This window comes from Chenopodium album, chromosome 1 (genome assembly GCF_948465745.1).
Source record: "Chenopodium album chromosome 1, dcCheAlbu1.1, whole genome shotgun sequence".
Lineage (NCBI taxonomy): Eukaryota > Viridiplantae > Streptophyta > Magnoliopsida > Caryophyllales > Amaranthaceae > Chenopodium > Chenopodium album.
Window position 1 is genome coordinate 73896701 of NC_137834.1, and position 16516 is coordinate 73913216.

The 16516-nt window shown below is 34.3% G+C and overlaps 2 long non-coding RNA genes across 2 annotated transcripts; both read left to right on the forward strand.

The window, feature by feature from the left end:
* The first annotated feature begins 3035 nt into the window (after positions 1-3035).
* LOC145602588 (uncharacterized) lies at positions 3036-5545 on the forward strand. Its single transcript, XR_014104576.1, has 3 exons — positions 3036-3341; positions 4373-4592; positions 4732-5545. It is a non-coding gene; the product is annotated as an uncharacterized LOC145602588 (long non-coding RNA).
* A 3941-nt stretch (positions 5546-9486) lies between these two features.
* Positions 9487-14503, forward strand: LOC145602657 (uncharacterized). The gene is made up of 3 exons (XR_014104589.1): positions 9487-9636; positions 10364-10424; positions 13887-14503. It is a non-coding gene; the product is annotated as an uncharacterized LOC145602657 (long non-coding RNA).
* Positions 14504-16516: the final 2013 nt, after the last annotated feature.

Genomic DNA, 16516 nt, shown 5'->3' on the forward strand with positions numbered 1-16516 from the left:
GATAACGATCATTTTTTAATGTAGTGATTATGTTCAATGAATGTTCCTTGCTTATTAGAGAAGATGGAGATGTCCTACGCAGACGAATATATTAGTTGCTCATGATAAGTGAGAAGACCAATGCTCAAGAGTTGTAAAAGAAATCTAAAGTTGACGTCAAGGCTGTCGATACATCAAATCAATTTATTGTATTAACTCATTTTCTTTTTAGAAAATGTATATAGAACTTGAATTACCTTTGTAATAAATAACCCTATTATTAAAAGAAAATAAGATGATTGTTTTTTTAAAAAGTGATAGTCATCTCATTTTTCTTGACAAAAGATATGGAAAACATCGAATTTAATTTGATTCGATTGCTTTACTAAAATGGTGTCATCAAGCCATGGCTATCAAATCATCCAAATCATTTGATTTTTTTTAAATATGATTTTGTAATCATAACTCATCACTTCATGCATTTTATATATGGGCATGACTACTCAATAGTAGGTCCATATGTGCAAAGGCCTAAGGTTGGCCATATTTTCATGGAATGATGATTTTGGTACATGGTTAGGGTTGATGAGTGACATTTATGTCAATCTTAGGGAGTAGTTTTAGAGTCAATTTTCGTATTTATTTTCCTCTATTTTCCTTTTTTATTCTCTTATTTCTCTTTAATAACGGTTCTTATTTATCTGGTATTTTTGGAGTGTTTTTAGTTTAATTTCTTATTTTATTAGTTTTAGTTTATTTTCGTATTTTATTTGGTTTGGATTTATTTTATTTTCTTCCTTATTTTCTTTGAAGTATTCTAATTTACTTTTATTTATTTTAATTACTTTTGAGTCTTTTTCATAGTTTATTTGTTTGTGTTTTATTTGATTTATTCTATATTTAGTTTTATTTCTCTTATTTTCTATTTTATTTATTTCCATTTCCTTTATTTTATTTTATTTTGTCCCATTTCTCCCCTAGATTTGTGTTTTGTGTAAGCGAATGCTTGTGGGTTCGAGGCATGTGCTAAAAAGTTCAAATGGGGTGAATTCAAGTTTTGGTTTGGAGTAAACAATCCCCCCTGTTTTACTGTTCAGCCGCAACACCAACTCTCACCAGTCACCACCAATAGAATAGAGCAACCACTCATCCTCGATCTCCAGCCATTACAGTAGCAACCCACCACAATTTGCCACCATAATCCGCCAACGCAGCCACACGCGCATCCTTCCGCAACTCCACCTCCGCACCTTTTTACTCTAATTCGCTTGCATTCACCAGCCACCTAACAACACCGCAGCTGCCTCCAATCACAACTGAAACTGCCATCAGCCCTTGCTTCCTCATAACACAACAGAGCATCCACCACGCGCAACTCTCCACAATGAAAACCGCATTCCACCTAACCACCATCACCGCCCAGACTCCAAGCACCACAACACCAGCATCGAATAACCCACTACCCTCACCTTGCACAAACCACATCACTATCTCACGCCATTCGCCCCTTCGCAACTCCACAAAACAGCCACCAAATCACAACCTCCGTCCAGCCCGCAACATCCCTCAGGCCGCCACAAAATCCAGCCACCATTGCCGCGCACGCATAGCAGCAATTGCACCACCATTCTTCCCCATTTCGCAACAATTGAACCTCAATAAAGCCCCAGTTTGATTGGAGTTTTTTGCGGGCACGCAACCCTGTTAGAAGGCGCACATTGGAGTCCAAAATCAGAGTCGAGACAGTAAGATTTGCGCGACCTCTACGCGATGTCTTGATTGACGAGCTTCTCACGTAGTATTTGGCAATGATGATGAACGCTGGTGATTTAATGATGATGATTGACGATGGAATATGGTGAAATGGGAAGCAGAGGATCAAAACCCCATTTTGGGAGCTTCTTAATTCGAATTAGAAGAATAAAGGGAGTTTGATGTTTTGAGGGGATCGGTAGGTTTCTTTATCTCATTTTTCTTTTACAAGTTTGGTGCACCGCGCGTGAATCGTGTTCTAATCAAATTTAAGACGCTAATAAGGAAACACTAAATAAATATATTTGGATTAACTATTATTATTTTGTGTTTGAAGTTACGAGATACATATGTAGGATAAGTTGCTTAAAATTGAAATTTGTTTGACATATCCTTTCTTGCATGCGTGGATGGTAATCACATAGTATTATGTGCTCAAGTAAGTCAACAATTTAGATGACCATTATGTTAATGTTTTCAATATATATTGTTGACTGTACTATTGTAACAACTTTTAACTATAAAAAGGAATGCTATATATATAGCTATATATGTATGTGTATATATATATATATATATATATATATAGCTAAACTTTTAGCCAGGCCACGAGACAGCGACACTTGGCATTCCAACTTTTCGCCAAGTGTCGCGCCACCTTGGATATACTTAGATAGACTTCATATGATAAAAAACCATCAAGTGTCGCATCACCTTGGATAGATTTCTTAAAATAAAAAAAAAAATAGATAAAAATCCTATTTTCAATCAAATTAGGATAGAATTTTAGAATAAGATTATTAGTTTAGAGTTATTTCTTCGATAAAATACCAAATAATAAATTTATAATTAGGCCACAAGACAACATCATTTAGCGTTTTAATTTTTCACTTGGCATTCCAACTTTTCGCCAAGTGTCGCGCCACCTTGGATATACTTAGATAGACTTCATATGATAAAAAACCATCAAGTGTCGCATCACCTTGGATAGATTTCATAAAATAAAAAAAAAATTAGATAAAAATCCTATTTTCAATCAAATTAGGATAGAATTTTAGAATAAGATTATTAGTTTAGAGTTATTTTTTCGATAAAATACCAAATAATAAATTTATAATTAGGCCACAAGACAACATCATTTAGCGTTTTAATTTTTCGCCAAGCATCGTACCACGTTGGATAAATATAGATTGACTTTGTAGAAAAAAAAAGTTAATTTATAATTTTATTTTCAATCAAATTGAATTATAATAGTATAATTTTATCTTTAAAAAAGTCCATAACTACCCGGGCATCGCCGGGGCACAAAACTAATATATATATATACATATATAGGACCGAGTTATAATGAGAACCTTATGTATAATAGGAACTAGGAACTAATGTATACCGTTAGATCTGAACAAAAACACGCGTTTAACGAACGACTAAGATCAAAATCAAACCCGGCCAACCATTTTCTCTCTCCTCAAGCTTTCTCTCTCCTCCGCGAACTGAAAAGCGCCATTAATTGCATAATCAAGCTCAATTCCTTCTACAATCTCTTTCTCTCTCCTAACCTCAATGGCGAACAACAAAGACGGAGATTTCGAAGATCTTTTCTCATTCAGGTATTTTCATGATATTTATCTTAATTTTGATCTTTCTCTCTTATTAATCTCAAATTTTTCTGTATTTTGTGCATAAATTTGATTATTGGTCTTTCGATCTTTTTTGGACGTATTTGATAATCCATTTATAAGCTATGAATTATGTTATTTACATTAAATTAACTTTAATAATTAAGTTATTGTTGCTTATTTTTGTCTAATTATATGTATATGAAGGAGCATTTTTTAGTTGTGAAATCCTCTGCCTGAATTTGTCTGTTATTTTTTTTTTGTTGTTAAATTGAAATTTTAAGATTAGTAGACTACAATTTCTAAAAGTAAAATAAATTTCTTAATGCACACAAACTGTTTGCCAAAATGCCTCAAGAATCCTATTAATTAATCAATTTTAAAAATAGATAGAAACCAAGTAAAAGTAAGTCAATTAAATTTTAAAGTAAATTGAAATACTGAAATTAGAGAGTATAATACATGAATGTCAAGGGAAGTATTTGAGTTTCTGACATTGGATTTGAACATTCTTGTTTGGTAAGGTTTATCTAATCATACAACAAATCTATTAGGAGTACTTGTTGGTTGTTAGTTTTTCTATAAGCTTGGATCTAATATCATTTAAAGGCCTCTTTGGTAGGCACCAATGAATTCATGTGTAGCTAGATTATACTCTAGTTATATTATGCCTGAGTACAGTTTTTCTTAAATATTGTAAACTTTCTCTATATTTTAATGATATTTTTGTTTCAGCACAATGCATTACGCGTTGAAGTGATAACAATCGAATATATCTTGACTTAATTGTTGATAATAGTTAGTTAATGTACTTGTAGAGTTGTAGCAGAATTTATGAGATTTAACGTGTTGTACTTAGGTGAAAGATATGTTCTTTCATTTCCCTTTTCGGAAGTGTAACACTAAGAACTGCGACACAAATTTGAAATTTGAATTTGTATGCCATATCTTAATAAGCAATTGAGTCTCTAATGTGTTTCATTGTTATCTAACTTTGTAGCTCTATATCTACTTACTAACAGGCTTCACAATGAGTTTGCAAAATAACAATGATGATGAAGATGATATTGATGTTGATGAAGATGATATTAATGTTCTATGTGATAGCACGCTCTTGCAAGAAAAGCTTTGCCTTAAAGGAAAGCACTACTGGATTTATGATGAATTGATTGGAATCAAATGCAAATTTTGTTCATCAAGGAAGCTTGAAATACAATATGTCAAATGTAGATAGAAATCAAGGTAAAGTAAACCATATATATATTAGGAAAATTTGTTAGAAACTACCTTATAAATGACATTTTTTGTAAGAAACTACCTTATAAATTTTTTTTTGTGAGAACATACCATTTTAACAAAATTTTTTGCAAGGACATACCAGTCACCGGATTTTCAAGTTTGACCTCAAAAACACGGCGTTGACCAGTCATGTGCCGGGCACGTGACTTCATTAAACCCATTTCTTTTCTCTTTTCCTATTCTTTTCCCTAATCTTTCTCACGACTTACCCCTGACTAACCTTCTCTCTCCTCAATTCATCCCCTCCTACAATAACTCCATCATTCAACTGTAGCAAAGGATGGCAAAAATTAAATTACTTTGAAGAAAATTCTACTACACGCTAGGACTTCAACCACTACAATTAAGGTGAGTGATTACTTATTTGGTGCTGACAATTTTTTTTTTATTTTTTTTGGCTTTGCATCTAAGTTTCTCTAACTATTAAACATGGTTAAAAGGTGGAGTTATAAAAAGTGGAAAGCTAAAGCAAGCAAGGGAAGCAAGGGGGTAATTTCTACAAAGATACAATTTCTGGAAGAAAGTTTAAGGTGAATGCTTTATTAAGAGGAGAGATAAATTGAGGAGAGAGAAGAAATTGGGTATCATAAAGGGGTAAGTCGTGAGAAAGATTAGGGAAAAGAATAGGAAAAGAGAAAAGAAATGGGTTTAATGAAGTCACGTGCCAGGCACATGACTGGTCAACGTAGTGTTTTTGAGGTCAAACTTGAAAATCCGGTGACTGGTATGTCCTTGCAAAAAATGTTGTTAAAATGGTATGTTCTCACAAAAAAAAATTTATAAGGTAGTTTCTGACAAAAAAAAATTTATAACGTAGTTTCTGACAAAAAAAAGTCATTTATAAGGTAATTTCTAACAAATTTTCCCATATATTAAAGTAACTAAAAAAATTATGATATTGGGCAGGTTCCGCCAACAAGAGCGCCAAGAGTCAAGTTGATATTCTTCCACTCTTGGTCGAGTGTAGGATGAGAATGAGCATGTTTATCAAATTCCACAAGTTAAACATGTTAATCATAGTTCATACTTCAATTATGTTGTCGCATAAGAGATACTTCAATTCTTTGTTACCAGAAATTCTCAAATTTGAGTTTGGACCTGTCTCTCATATACTCGTTGCTCTAAGTTACGTTTTGTTCATCCAAAGCCTTCTTTAGAAAGTGCATCAGGTGAAAATGAAATTGAATGCCTTGTGATAATAAGGCTAGAAAAGGTAGATTCCTACATCAGATCATAAAATTAAAAGTAAATTAAATCTAATATAAAGCAAATAAAAAATACTTTAAAGTAAACCTATTAGCTCAAGTGGTAGAACACTATGCGGATGCATAGAGGTGTAGGTTCGATTCCTACATAGGTTATTATCTATAAATGTAAATATAAAACATTCTAAAGTTATTCAAAATACGTCAAAAGTAAATAAAAATAAATAAAAATAAATATTAAAAGAATAGAAGTAGATGTACTAGTAAATAAGCTACATGTTAAAATTAAGCTCTATTTCAACTTCAAACAAACTATCTTATAAGTGAATGATGCATTAAAAAGGTATTGGCTAGTTAGAAATATTGTCTACATAACATTCAAAAGTAAATAAAAAAATCCATAATGTAAATCAAACTATCTGATAAGTAAATAGAGAAATTAAAAAGTAATTCAAAAAACATCTAAAGTAATTTAAAATAGCTCGAAAAAAATCAAAAGTAAATAAGTACTAGTATATCTCAAAATTAAATCATAAAAGCTTTTTTTTTTTTTTTTTTTTTTTTTTGAATAGAAATCATAATAGCTTAAAAGTAAATAAAAAGTGCTAAAAAGTAATTTAAAATAGCATCAAAGTAAATAAGTAATATTAACTCAAAAATAAATATTATTAACTTAAAAGTAAATATTATTTACTCAAAAGTAAATTAAATCTACTCAAAAGAAAATTCGTAAGCTTAAAAAGTCGGGTCAAATTAGAGCATGGAACAACGACAACTATTCAGTCTAGGGTGAACATTGCTGGAAAAAAAAAGAAAAAGAAAACGAAAAAGGTATTTGTATACCAACATGTTTATATCTTTAATCCGATAAGTGAGCTTGAGTTTCTAGTAATAAAAGTAGATCCAAAGTAAGTTAAAGTAAATAAAACATTTATTAAAGTAAATAGAAATGAAATTCATCTTCTCTATTTCTAAAATAAGGAAATTGTTATGAAGAAATGCTTATTGACAGTCTATAATTGCTATGAATGCTTAAATATGTAGTAGAAGATTACAAAAGTAGATACAAAATAAGTTGAAGTAAATAATATGATTCTTAAAGTAAATACAAATGAACCTACATGGGATTCGAACCCACATGTTTTGTGCACTTGCACAATGCTCTACCTATTGAGATAGTAGGCTATTATAGAATTAGAATAATTAGTTGACACAATCAATCGTTTTTAGTTTCTTTATCCAAAAAAATCACAAAAGTAATTATAATATACTCAAAAGTAAATAAGAAAAGCTTAATCACATAAATTGCATCTCCTTCCAACCGTATCCGCTTCACAACCAATATATTAGCCACAAGGAGCTTGAACCTTGCTCTACTGCATATCTGACAGGCATTGTAAAGTAGTCCACACAATCCTTCCATCTTGTTTTGAGCCACAACACCTAGCCCGCATAATCACTACCTATTTGCACTAGTTCAGTTTATTAAGCTAATAAAAAAGACATATCTGAATCAAAAGCGATTGGTTCTACAAGCCTTGAATGAACTAGCAATTGAAAGCATATGTGGTTGTGCCAAACCAAGTAAGATTGACATTGCAGCACCAACATGTGTGTCTGACATTGGATTACTCTGAGAAACAAACAGATTGTTCCTAAACAGGAAGAATTATCATAGAAGTTGAATTATCATCTCTCCACTAAAAGTTTCTTGTCTTGTGTAAATAATAAAAACCCAATTATGCCCCAAAGCTTATACTCTAAATATACAGTGATCCCAAGTTCAGGCTATTTACACCACAATTTTTATCTTACACAATTACTAATATTAAACAACATAGCACTAGGGCTGTACACAGTTTGGTCTGGACCGTAACCAAACTAGCGGTTTGGTTTGGTTTACGGTTTAGAAAAATACGGTTTGGTTTCGATTTTTTGGGAAGTACGGTTTGCGGTTTGGTTTGGTTTTTCAAAAATTATAAACCAAACCAAACCGTAAACTAATAAACCGCATTTTAATATTTATATAATTTCTAAATAAATCAAAATAGTTATTATATATTATTAAAAAAAATAAATGAAAAAAAAGAAAAATTATTAGAAGACTATACGGTCAGTATACTACTATACTCTATACTCATTCTCAAATAGTTATTATATATTATGTATTATTTTTATTATGTGGCTACTTGATTAGTTGGTTGTTATTTTGATTAAAACTTTGTAGTATAATTTAATCCCTTTGGCCTAATTATTTGAACTTTATTATAAATTTATTAATATTAGACAATTTTTAGGAAAAAATGTCGTCTCATCATAAACCGCAAACCAAACCGCACCAAACCGTAATACCGCATTATTACGGTTTGGTTTGGTTTCAATACTAATATGGCTTGGTTTGGTTTGGAAAATTGACCAAACCGTATTTTGCGGTTTGGTTTGGTTTAGACTCAAACCGCACCAAACCAGACCATGTTCACCCCTACATAGCACCACAACAAAAATCTGCAATACCCTTCTACTAGTACCAAACAACAATCACACACAACTCTCCCACAACCTTTAACATGCATCAACACCACACAACAATATACGAAACTCATCAATCATTACAATAATAACCTCAAAAGTAAATAATTTAAGCTCAAAAGTAAAAACCGAACAATTGCAATGCCAAACAATTTCACACTAACACGCGCACGAGTGCACACATATACATACATTAAGCAATTAAGATGGTGTTATATAACAGCATAACACAATGCAGCATTAGAAAGCGCAATCAAACCCATACATCAAATCAATTCCAAGCAAATAATTCACAAAAATGCAGTTTCAACAAATGCTACCACAAGTACTCAAAAATAAAATTGTAAAAACTCGCTCTAATACGAATTACATCTTCGACATAACAAATACCCGAAAAAAAAAGTGAAACCCTAGTTTTCACAATCAAAATCAGAAAATATAAATTAAAAATTCAAAATAAACCAAACTCAACAACGATAATTGAAATGAACTTAACTTGATAAAAAATAAAATTAACAACAAAGATCTAAGAACAAATTCAACGAATTTGACATGCAATAAACAGGAAAAAATTTATAAAAATCCTACTTTTAAATTCCAAATTATCGAATTTAAATAGGCAATATCTAATTAAATAAAAAAGGGAACAAAATCAAATAACTTACTTGTTTAAAATAACAGGCGACGAAGATCGAAGAAAAATTCAAAGATTTTTATATGAGACAATGAAATATCGCAGTACGCAATAAAGAGAATTTGTAAGAAGAGAGAGAAAGTGAAAAAAGGAAACTGATGAAAGGTTGGGTAGTCATTCAAAATATCAAATTTACTAATTTTCCATTAATGAAGCGGGTGGAATCTTGGCCGTTAGATTTAGCGTGATCAACGGTGCTGATTAGTTCCTAGTTCCTATTATCTAGCTTGGTTCTCACATGATCTCAGTTCTATATATATATATATATATATATTGTGGATCATGTGAAAACAAGCCTATAGCTGAAAACTGAAAACGGACAATCAAGACCGTAGATTATGGCCCGTCAAATCTCACGGTTGTGAGTTTTCCCCCAATTTCACTCAAAATTTCTACAGTTTCTCTCTCCTCTTTCATTTGCACGTTATTTTCTTCCTCTTCAATTTTTTCTATCCTACTTTCTCTCTCCTAATTTTTGCCAATTTCATGCTACTTTTCCAAATCCAGCTTCAAATACTTTGATTTTCAACAATTTCTCAGCTCTACGATCAATTATCAAGTGAGTTATTCGTGTTAATTTCGCTATTTTTGCTTGATTTGAGGTACTTAGGTTTCTGAAATATTGTTTGCTTTCTGAAATTTTGTTTACCTAAATTTCAAGCATATTTAGGAAATTTAATGTCCATTGTGTTTTTCGTTTATGATTTTTGCTTAATTTTGTAATTTTGCATGTTTTTGTTATTGATTTTTTCGATTTGATTTAAATTTTTGAGTTTCGACTGAAGTTTCGTTTTCATAGGAGTAGTTTTGAACGAATTTTGTTTACTTCTGCTTGATTTTAGTTAATTAGGTTTTTAAGTGTAATTTTTGCTCGAAACTCTGCTCAAATTGTTGTGCTTCACCTTTTGTAACATGATTTTTGTGTTGATTAGTTCATCAGCTTTCTTAATTAATCCTCTTCGTCGCTTCGAAAATGTTACTTGTCTCGCAGCTACATTATCAATCTTCTAGTCTTGATCTTAGTAAATTAGGTTTGAGTAAATTAGAAAATCAAGGTCTACTTGTTTTTATTTTCTTAATCATAGGAGTACATGTTTAGTATTAATGGCAGGAGCTCCATTAGAAGCCTTGCCTTGTTATATGTTGTTCGTTTCGTCGTCATACTCATAAATTTTCATGGCTTTGCTCAACAATTGTACTATGGCTTGATCATTGTATATTTTTTATTCGTAATAATTCTGAATGATGTTCTCACTTTTTGTTCATTTTTATTCAATTTGGATTAGATTATGTTAAAAAGGAGAGGTCTTCGAAGCTCAACATGAGTTAATTTGCAAGACATAGGAGGTATGATGAATGTTTGATTTTTGGATTATTATACCTTAATATTCAATTTTTGGAATTATACAATGTTAATGTATTGGATTATATTACATTGCTGCCAGTCCCAAGCCTGGATAAAGGAGGAGGGTTACGGTAGGCCAGTGACAGCCAGTATAAAACTTCGTCACATCCCATGACATGAGCCAAACAGATATTTTCGTGGGGGCGTTCCCTACTCAGCGACGCGCTGCACTTCCTAGACCCGGGTGTAGTGATAAGTATGCAAGGGTTGCTAGGTCGTCGCCCAGAAGCGACGCGCCACATTGCCCGAGTGTGGTGTCAAATGAGCAAGGGCGTGCCATTGGGGCGTTCCCTACTGAGCGACGCGCTGCACTTCCCAGACCCGGGTGCAGTGATAAGTATGTAAGGGTTGCTAGGTCGTCGCCCAGAAGCGACGCGCCATATTGCCCAATTGTGGTGTCAAATAATCAAGGGCTTGGAGTTGGGATCAGGAGGGAGCGTGGGAGAAAAGAATTTAGTTTGCGGATTGGTTCTTGGAATGTGGGGTCTCTTACGGGAAAATCAGCAGAATTGGTAGAAGTAATGAAAAGACGACGCGTGAACATCATGTGCCTCCAAGAGACAAGATGGACAGGAGAAGGAGCTCGAGGCTTGGTTTTGGGGTATAAGGTATGGTATGTTGGGCAAGAAACGAGCCACAGAACAAGGAATGGTGGAGCTAGGAACGGAGTTGGTGTGGTTCTCGATGAGAGGTTGGCAAAAGAGGTGATCGAGGTCTATCGGAAGAACGATAGGTTGATAAGGCTGAAGTTGCTATGTGGCAAGGAGATTGTGAATGTTATCAGTGCTTATGCTCCCCAAGTGGGTTTAGATGCAGAAGAGAAACGACAATTTTGGGAGGACCTAGACGAGGTGGTGCAGGGTGTCCACCACTCAGAGAAGTTATATATTGGAGGGGATCTAAATGGGCACGTTGGGGCGAGCCGAGATGGCTATGAGAGTGTCCATGGAGGCTTTGGGTATGGGCAGAGGGACGCCGGTGGTGAAGCTATTATGGATTTTGCCCAATCATATGATTTAATTTTGGCTAATACTTGGTTTAAGAAGAGGGATTCACACTTGATAACTTTTCGGAATGGAGCAAATGCAACTCAAATAGACTTCCTGCTCACAAGGAGCATAGATAGACAAAGTTGCATAAACTGTAAGGTTATCTCAGGGGAGAGTGTGGTCACCCAACACCGGCTATTGGTAATGACTATTCGTCTGAAAGAGAAGGCGAAGAAAAAAGTTAGACAAGAAGAACCAAGGATAAGATGGTGGACCCTAAGGGATGCAAAAGCTAAGGTTTTTACAGAAAAGGTAATTGAAGAAGCGGATTGGGATGGAGAGGTGGATCCGGACATGACTTGGTTACGAATGAAGAACTGTTTCCTAAGAGTGGCCAAAGAGGTCTTAGGGGAAGTAAGGGGAAGAACTTCGGTACAGAGAGATACTTCGTGGTGGAATGAAGAGGTGAAAGCAGTAATTAAGCAAAAAAGGGAATGCTATCAAGCCTTAGGAAAATGTAGGAGTGATGAAACCTTTGCAGCGTATAAGGAGGCTAAGAGTAAGGCAAAGGCAGCTGTTCGCCAAGCAAAAGAAAAGGCATATCAGGAGGTTTATGAAAAGCTTGATTCCAAGGAGGGAGAAAGGATCATTTATAAGATGGCAAAGAGAAGACAAGAGGCAAGGAAGGATATTGGCATGGTGAAGTGTGTCAAAGATAAGAACCAAATGGTCCTAGTGCAAGAGGAGGGCATCAAGGACAGGTGGAAGGGGTACTTCGATGAATTATTTAATGGAAGTAATGGAGTTGTGATAGGAGATACCTCTATGAGTGATGAAGAAATCAACATGGAGTATGTGCGAAGGATTAGGAGAGTAGAGGTGGAGATTGCACTGAGGAAGATGAAACCTAAGAAGGCGGTTGGCCCTGATAGGGTACCGATAGAGGTGTGGAGGTGTTTGGGTAAGATTGGTATTGATTGGTTAACAAACCTTTTCAACAAGATATGGACGGCTACAAGGATCCCACAAGATTGGAGGAAGAGCACCTTGGTCCCGGTTTATAAAAACAAAGGAGACGCTCAAGATTGTTCTAACTATCGAGGAATTAAGCTTATGAGCCATACTATGAAGTTGTGGGAAAGGGTGATTGAACAAAGGTTGAGGGCATGCACAAGCATTTCAGATAACCAATTTGGTTTTATGCCTGGGAGATCTACTATGGAGGCAATCCATTTGATAAGACAAATGATGGAGTTTTATAGGGTAAAGAAGAAAGATCTTCATATGGTCTTTATTGATTTAGAGAAGGCATATGACAAGGTGCCAAGAGAGATACTTTGGTGGGCAATGTTGAAGAAAGGTATCCCACGAAGGTATGTAGACCTAGTTAAGGATATGTATCGGGATGTGTCAACAAATGTGAGGACATGCGGAGGGTTGACAAAAGATTTCCCTAGTACAATCGGATTGCATCAAGGGTCTGCATTAAGCCCTTTTCTTTTTGCAACGGTTCTAGATGAATTAACTAGACCAATTCAAGATGAGGTTCCATGGTGTATGCTGTTCGCAGATGATATCGTTTTGGTGGATGAGACTAAGGATGGGGTTAATGTCAAGTTGGAGCAATGGAGGCAAAGGTTGGAATCTAGAGGGTTTAAGCTAAGTCGGAGTAAGACTGAATATTTAGTATGTCGTTTTGGCACTCAGAGGGGGACAAGCAATGAAGTGGTGAGTTTGGATGGAAAGGATTTGACCATGAGTGAATGTTTTAAGTACCTAGGGTCGATCATCCAGAAGAATGGTGACATTGATCAAGACGTGACCCACAGGATTAAGTCAGGGTGGCTTAAATGGAGAGCGGCCACGGGAGTGTTATGCGACCGCAGCATTCCCTTAAAGTTGAAGGGAAAATTCTACAGGACTGCCATAAGACCAGTGTTGCTCTATGGTACAGAATGTTGGGCTTCTAAGAAAGAGCATATTAAAAAGATGGAGGTTACGGAAATGCGCATGTTAAGGTGGATGTGTGGAAACACTTTAAGAGATAGAATCAGAAATGAGGTTATTCGCAAGAAAGTAGGTGTGGCGGGCATTGTAGATAAATTAAGGGAAAATCGTCTGCGTTGGTTTGGACATGTAAGACGGAGACCCGAGGGTGCACCGGTGCGAAGAGTGGAAGAGTGGGACCATGGAGGGATTAAACGAGGAAGAGGGAGACCAAAGATGACTTGGTTGGAAGGAGTGAGGAAGGATATGAAGTGCATGGATTTACGTGAGGATGAAGTTTTGGATCGTAAGGGATGGAGGAGAAAGATTTATGTTGATGACTACACGGAATAATCAAATTTGGTTCATGTTAGCCGACCCCACTTTTGGGATTAAGGCTTTGATTTTAATTTATAATTTATAATTTAGTGTCAGGAAAACAACAAGAAGAAGGCATGGAGGGCAGCTGTGGCATGGGTAGCAGAACAAGAACAATCCCAACAGTTTCAAGGTGTCCCAAGAATTTTCGCATTAACTCCAAATCAAGCCGAAGGATTGGCGATACTTAAAGCGATCAAAGAAACTCCTGCAGATTTCATCAATCTGGTGATCAAATTAGACTCTGATATAGTGATACAAGCCCTACAAATTCAAACCAAGGCGGAGGAAGAGCTCAAACAGGTCATCATAGACATAAAAGACGCAGCAAGTTCTAGAGATTTTATAGCTTGTGTCAAAGCTAGCAGGAATACAGTCCAACAAGCCCACTTTCTAGCAGTTAAATGCAGGAAGTATGGGTAGATTGTCTCTGAGTTTTCTATTTTTACCCACCATAAAAATTAATAATTTGCATATAGACACCATTAATATACGAGTAGTTACCTTATTTTTATATAAAATAGTGACCTTTGTGTAAATATCGTAAAAATTGATATAGTTACCTTATTTTTAAATATAGTGACCTATGTGCAAGCTTCAACAAAATTGATATTATAACCTTGTTTGTATAAATGTCGTCAAAGTTGTTATAACTTGATAAAGTTAGCTTAATTTTGTATATAGTGACCTCTGGTAAATGATGTCATATTGATATAATTATCCGAAGTTTATTTATAGTTACCTTATTTTTGTATGTAATGACCTTAGCATGATGGAAATGTTGTAAAATTTGTTTTAGTCACCTTATTTTTGTATATAGCAACCTTTATGTAAATGTTGTCAAAATTGATGTAGTTACCTTATTTTTATATATAGTGACCTTTATGTAAATGGTGTCAAAAACTCAAAGTAGATATAGTTATCTTATTTATGTACCTAGTGACCTTTATGTAAATGACCTAAATGTTGTCAAAATTAATATAATTACCTTATTTTTGTATATAATGACCTTTGTGTAAATATCGTCAAAATTGATATAGTTACGTTATTTTTATATATAGTTACATTATTTTTATATATAGTTACTCTATTTAAATGTCGTCAATTTAGATAAAGTTACCTTATTTTAGTATGTAGAGACTTCTAAAACGGTTGAATTGATTATATGTAAGGTTGGAAAGATTTTAGGGCTTTTAAGCCGTCTGATCTTTTATGCTAATAATGAATGGTTGAGATTTGTTGTTTTCAGCATAAGCCATGTTTTCAGCATAAGCCCTGTTATATATATATATATATATATATATATATATATATATATATATATATATATATATATATATATATATATATATATATATATTATTTTAGCATTTATATAAATGCCATTAATGACCATAATGAATAAAGTTCATTAGCTAACTAACAGTAGAGATTGACTACTACGTAGTTTGGATAGCAAGTGCAGTTTTGAGAAAAATAACTTGATTTAAATTAGTTAGCAATTTTCAATGGGCATTACACATGTAGGTTTGCATAGCAAATTGGACATATTAAGTTGCATGTGTAAGTTACTTGTAGTGTGTCAAAAGGAATATAAGTTCATGCTGTATTCATATACATCATTATAACTTTGATGTATCCTTGAAGAATGTATTAAAGGAAATTACATGGTGAGTTCGGAATTGTGATGTTTGCAAGAAAGTGTTTCGTTCTATCATTAAGGAGAATGCTAACCTCATAATAGTTTCTATCAAGTTAAAAATAAGTAAAAGTGAAAAGGAATCCAAGTAGTTCATTATAGTAGCTGACTTTCTTAAGATCTTTGTATACATGCTTTCTGGATTTTCGAATTCTACTTGAACATTCAAATCAGGGTTGCCTTATAACACCAACACTTTTTATAGGATCTAGACCTCCTCAACAAGCTGCTATCACAGCTAGGGGTGTTAAAAAAACCCGACCCGAATGTCCCGACCCGCTGTCCCGGAAGATACCCGATGGGAATTTAAAAAAAAACCTGTTTTTTCGGGTCGGGTACCCGATCGGGAAAACTGCCTTCAATCCGGGTCGAGATATGGGCCGGATTTTTTCAGAAACGGGTACCCGATTACCCGAATTAAATTTTTTTTTTAAAAAAAAATTTACCCCCTCAAACTCTTCACTTCGTCAGACGGTCAGACCCCAAAGCCCAGCCCCCCAGCCTAATTTTCACGAAATTAGGGTTCTTTCCCCTCTCTCTCTCCGCCGCTCCCTCCTTCCTCTCTCTTTCTTCCTGCCCCTCTGTAACACCCCAATAATTCTCCCTTTTCCAAACCACTTACTTTAAATAAAAATAGAGGAGAACCATTGGCATGTTACCGCCACGTGTTAAAACGTTAAGGCTTTATCAAAGTATTGCAGCGGAAATCTAACTTAAATCTTAAAATAATATAATTTAGAAAACCAATAAGTCAAAGCTTACAAATTGGAACCATAAAGGCCCTTATTTAAAACCAAACCAATAATCAAAATCCCAAAACATAATTAGAATAGTAAAAAATAAATAAGTTCAACACAAAGAACGAATACTCTCAATTGGAGCGAAATGGAGTGAAATGGAGGAATTTAGGGAATGTGTTGAGTTTTGCAAGTTGCAGGATATTAAGTATAGTGGCAATTATTATACTTGGAACAATAAGCAA